The following is a 6,188-nucleotide window of genomic DNA, read 5'->3' as shown; positions in this document are numbered from 1 at the left end:
GATTTCAGAGGAATTGGCCACACCCATTTCATCCGATCTAGTGGTGGGTCTGATTGCTCTCATGGTAATACTTAGCCCCCACCCCAACCCCACCTCTCACACATTATTGATTCTGTTATGGACATGGGACTCAATTTGGGCCAATAAGATGTAAGGAAAGTTGTGGGCATGTGCAGCCTTCTGGGAAATTCTTTTCTCTGCTGGGAATGCGGGGAGAGCATCCATCTCTCCTGATGTAATGAATGAGGAACCATGCAGCCCAGACTGCTCCTGGCAGACATCTATGACCAGAGGAACTGCAGACCGTGCAGCACATCCTGGATGCTCCATCGCTTCGCTGAGCTGCTCCATCAACTTGGCTAGAAGCCGCTGGTCTCCGGACTTCCTGTAATGTGATCCTGAGTATCTCCTCATTGTTTAAGCTGCCAAAAGCACCCTCAGCCCATAAGAATCCTGGGAATTGGAGCCCCAGGGAAGAGTCCCAAGATAATGGTTCTCGGTCAGACAGTTCTGTTTTCTAGCTGATCCTGAAGCTTTTCACCTGGTGAGCCTCTAAGCCCGCAGCACCCTCCATCCCCATATCACTGGCTTGCACCCTCAGAATGTGCTCTACCTATGGGTTATTTGCTGTGTTCCAAACCACAGTACCAAAACTTGTGGGCTTAAAACCACATGATCAATAATACGCTCATGATTGAGCAATTTAGGTAGGGCTCAGGAGGTACGGTTCATTCCTGTTCTGTATAGCACCTGCTGTGAAGACACCTGCTCCTCTCCCATGTTTAGTGCCTCACCTGGGATGCGTACCACAGTGAAGAACTGGCTGATCATCAGTCTTTCTTGTGGGACCTCTCTTCGTGGCTCACTTGAGCATCTTCTGGAACGGGGACTGGGTTACAAGAAGGAGCCTTCTGAGGGGAAAAGATTAAATGTGCAATGGTTTATCGAGCCTTGCCCTGGCTTGTCAATGTCTCTGTGGACAAAGGGACATATGGCCAAGCCCAGACTTTGTGAGAGAGGACTACATAAGAGTATTACTATACACAGGAATGGTTCATTGGAGACCTCAAAATAATAGTTTATCCCAGTGGTCATCTTGCTTTTGAAAGATCAAAAGTGAAAGGAAGGTCAAAAATCACCACCAGGAGAAAGTGCAATGCCACAATCTTGGCTCACAGTAACCTCCACCTCCTGGCTTCAAACTATTCTATGCCTCAGCCTCCCAAGTAGCTGGGATTATAGGCGTGCACCACCATGCCCAGCTAATTTTTGTATTTTTAGTAGAAATGAGGTTTCAGCATGTTGGCCAGGCTGGTCTCGAACTCCTGACCTCAAGTGATCCACCTGCCTTGGCCTCTCAAAGTGCTGGGATTACAGGCGTGAGCTACTATGGCCAGCCAGGAATGATATTTTAAAAATAGGATTGGATCAGAATGCAATACAGGGAAGTGAATCTGACTTGATTTAATATTTATCAAGCACCTAATTGTGTGCAAAGTGCAGAGTTGAGCTCAACTTCTTTATTGGGTACCTAATTTCACAAGACACTGTTCTTGGCACTGGAAACAGTAGACTTTGTCTTTATTAATTGCTATGTGCCCATCACATGCGGCACCTGAAAATAAGTCACCCAAAGTCTTGTGGCTAAAGCAGACTCTGCTGTTCTGACATGGAAATGAAAGCGTGGGAAATGCATATGATCATGTATCATGTGGTTTCTATATGCAACTGTATTTCATCCTTATGCCAGTCCTCAAAGCTGTTATCATCCTCTTTATGAAGGTGAGGAAACTGAGGCTTGGAGAGGCTAAGGAAATTGTACAAGATGATATGCACAGGAAGCAGGGATGCAAACCCAGGAATTTCTATCCAAAGCCACTTCTGCTCTATCAGGCAATCATCCTGCAGCGTATGTAGTACAACAATGCTGTGCCTAACAGGGCTGAGTGCTTGTGGCACTTGTTGAGTAAGCACCACACTCAGCCCTGTTAGGCACAGTGGGAGCAGCAATATGAATGCAATACAGTCCAGTCCTCAGAGCTTTACAGTCTGCAGCAGAGTGATGTGGAAGAAGCTGGCTTAGAGATTTATCTCCCCATCATATGCCCCTGCCCAGCCCTGATCGACGAGCTGTACATGCAAAAATGAATAAGACATGGTGCCTGTCCTCAAGGAGTTCAGAGTCTGGTGGGGAGGCAGATATATCAGTAAATAGATGCTCAGAAGTCGTACACAGGCAGTGAGATGTTCATGTGGGGCCAGCAAAAGCACAAAGGAGAACGTGGTTAGTTCTGCCTGGGATGGGATGGGGTGCCGGTCACATGGTAGACTTCCTAGAGGAGGTGGTTATCAAGATGAATCGTGGAACATTAGTAAGGATATTCAGGTGGACTGGAAGAGGCACAGCATTCCAGACAGAAGACATGGTATGCACAAAGCTGGAGCATGATGTATCTGGCAAGCCGCAGGTAGCTCGTTAAGCTTGGAAGGTAGGGCTCCAAGCTTAGGAGGTAGGAAATGCAGATCGGAGTCTATGCCTGGATGGGGCTGTCTTCTGTGAGAGCCTTAAATCTGAGATCCAGACCTTCCTTCTAGGACTTTACAGTCTGTCTGGAACACAAAGAGTTAATGACAAAAAAAGCCACACAGAGAGTTGAAAAGATGCTCATTATCCCCAATAATCAGAGATGCAGACGAAAACATGCAACAGATTGGCAAAAATCAAAACGCAAGTGTAGGTGAGAAGGAGGGAAATGGAAATTTTCGTATGCTTGATGAATTATGAGCCAAGAATGGTGGGCGAGTATTTAGCAAAATTGAAATTGTATCCTACAACCTGCGATTTCCATGTCTACATAGCATAGAGACACCCTTGAACATGCACACAGGGAGCCCAGGCAAAGATCTCCATTGCCGTATAGTTTAAAATAGTAAAACAACCTACATGCCTTTTGGCTGGACAGTGGACAGATGGGATGATTTATGGCAGTGGAAAGAAACGAACCACATCTGCATGTGTCGTCATGGAAAGATCTCACAATACATCATGACGGGCGAGAATGATAATTTCCAGAACGAGCCCCCACAGCAGGAAATGTACTGTTGATGTAGCCTTCAAAAGGTACCCACAAAGCCTCTCTATCGCTCATGGATGTGAGTATGGAAGGTGGATGGGAAGGATGCCGCAGAAACTCAATTTCACATTGCATTTAACTGAGTACTTTTCAGAGGCAGCTTTACGAGAGAGAGCTGCCAAAATGCTTTCTGATGAGATGACTAAGACACTAGCAAGAGTGTCTGAGAAACAGTGTTGGTGAACTGACCGGAAGTTAAGTGAGCAATTTCAATTCTGACATATGGCAGCAAATGTCTCCTGTTTTATGACTTTGTCTCAGTTAAAGATTCATCCTCAGAAAGAGGAACCCTTTTAAATTAAACATTGAATATTCTGGAGAGATAAAAGCTGTAATCTTGGCAAAGTAAATAAAATATGCGTAGATTTTTTTAACTTAAAGAAGGTCTTTTATTTCACTGGCGTGGTTCCCAATAGCATTCCTTGTTCTTCATGTTCCTGAGGTCCTAGATAGTGGAATTCACAATGATTCTTAAATTTCAAGGAGGTATAGGGACCAGGTAGTAAGAAAGCATGAGGTCACATAGAGAAAAAAATTGCTCACCCTTTTATTCATGCAGGGACTCATTTGCACATTGTGACTCAAAAGTGTCTTTATAACTTCTGTAATATCCATGTACCACTCAAGGAAACACCCATAAAATCAATTTAGGACGTTTTAACCTAGGGATACGGTAGATGAGCCTGCCATGGCTATAATCCCAGTCCAGCTTGCTCCCTGGTGGCAGTGTGTCCAAATTGCAGGCCCAGAGCTTCGGGATCATAAGCCCACAATGTACATGCTGAGGAGCGACAGAAAGACCACTTAGTGACATCTTTCTAATCCTGCTTTCCTACTCCCACTCCAGTTCCATTTTATGGATGAGGAAACTGAGGCCGAATCGAACACATTATGTTTAAATTGCAAGTGAGCAGTTTACATTGCCCGCTTTGCAAATTCAAACTGTCAGTGATGTCACAGAGTGGCAGGCTGATCTTTTTTCCCATTTTCCCTCCCAGAATCATAAACTCTGTGATAAACAGGAACTAGAAGGAGCCACAGCAGAGGAAAATTTAAATGCAGATTTTCTGTAGAGGGGCAACAAGAGACTCTAGCTCGCGTTCTTGGGAAGACTACCTCACGTGTCAGAGCCAATTCTCATTTCTAGAGTACGAATAGAGGGACAATTCTACCTCTTTCAGAGGCTATTCTGAGGATTACCTGGTAAAATGCATGCCATGTATCTGACACAGAGCCAGTTATAGACGTGCAATAAACACTTAGGCCTTTCCTTCCTCCAGGCCCAGTTTCCTAAATATGTTTAAAAGAACTCTGTGGCATGTTAATAGATGCTATATAAAAAATTATCCCACTGTCAAATGAATCAGGTTATGCTGATTTGCACAACACCACGCAGATTGCTTTTGGGCAAGACTTCTCAGAACCTTGATCACGCTAACATTTATTGCATCACTCCAAATTATTATACATAGTTTTCACTGTTCCTCACTTTGTCTGGCACAGACAGAGAAAGCTATGCACATCAGTGACAATGGCTGTGATTATGACAATGATTTTATTAAAAGTGCAGGTGCAGAAGCCTGGGAGGTCAGCCCAGGAAGAGTAGCCCTGTTTTCGGGGGTGGTTAGATGGACTGATGTGTTAATCCAGATGCCCATTATCGATGCTCATGGAGAAATGTACCTGCCAAAGGCCTGGCCGCTTCCTTCCTCTGGCGCACACTGCAGGCATCCCACGTGGGAAGCAGATAATCAGAGAAGGGAGTAAGCCTACTCTCAGGACCAGGGGTTGAGTTTCTTTCATGGCTGGCACTACCTGAATCAGTTTGTGTGAGGGCATCTCAGCCTCCCCATGATGCTGGCTTCCCTGGCTTACAACAAGCAAGAGGGGTTAGGTGACCCATCCAGGGTAGTGGCAGGAGCCAGGCCTGAGCCCCTCCTATCCAAATCCCTTTCCAGTGGGCCAGTATTTTTTTTTTTTTTTTTTGAGACCGAGCCTCGCTCTGTCACCCAGACTGGAGTACAGTGGCGCAATTTCGGTTGGCTGCAACCTCTGCCTCCCGTGTTCAAGCGATTCTCCTGCCTCAGCCTCCTGAGTAGCTGAGATTACAGGTGCATGCCACCATGCCTGGCTAGTTTTTGTATGTTTAGGAGAGAAGGCATTTCACCATGTTGCCCAGGCTGGTCTTGAACTCCAGAGTTCAGGCAATCCTCCTACCCCACCATGCCAAGGTGCTGGGATTACAGGTGCAGACCACCGTGCCCGGCCCCAGCAGGCCAGTATTTACTGGGCACATACCATATGCTGAGTGTTTGGCACCATGTAGTCCTTGGCTCAGAGGGGTGACAATATGGGACATAGATGAGCTTAAAACAAGATGGTGAAGGGTCAGGAGAGAGAGGGTGTGGCCTGGGGGCTGGAAGTCAACCACCTGGGGCTTCCAGGGTGGGAAGTTATAAGTTGGGGGGCACTGCCCCAGGCCCCAGATGATTTGGGGTCAATGTTACTAGAGTCTTGGAGCAGGTCAGGGTCCCACACAGACTTCCTAGGGTAAAACATTCCAGGTCTCCGAAGGAAGGGAATTGGCCACTGTGGCCTTTCAGAGGTTAGAAGTAGAGTTCAGCTGCTCACGTGCTCCCCAAGTGGTTCCCACAGCACATCCCCTCTGGCTGTCCCTAAACAGGCAAGCCCATCCTTTCATGCAATCAATTCCGGGTGGTTACAGGTTTCTTCGTCATCTTAACCTGTGACCCCCTCCCCAATGGATTTTCCTTAGATTTTGTTTTATATAATATTTATTTATTTAATTTTTTTTAAAGATGTTTTTCTTGAGACAATGTCTCACTTCATCACCCAGGCTGGAGTGCAGTGGTACTGTCTCAGCTCACAGCAACCCTCCTGGGTTCAAGCAATTCTTGTGCCTCAGCCTCCTAAGTAGCTGGGACTGTAGGTGTGCACCACCATGCCTGGCTAGCTTTTGTATCCTTAGTAGAGATGGGTTTTACCATGTTGGCCAGGCTGGTCTCAAACTCCTGACCTCAAGTGATGCACCCA

The sequence above is a fragment of the Aotus nancymaae genome, unplaced genomic scaffold (genome assembly GCF_030222135.1).
Source record: "Aotus nancymaae isolate 86718 unplaced genomic scaffold, 86718_ANA_hifiasm-v0.15.2.pri h1tg000076l, whole genome shotgun sequence".
NCBI classification, from domain to species: Eukaryota; Metazoa; Chordata; class Mammalia; order Primates; family Aotidae; genus Aotus; species Aotus nancymaae.
The sequence above is the reverse complement of the archived record's forward strand: the minus strand, read 5'-3'. Positions refer to the sequence as shown.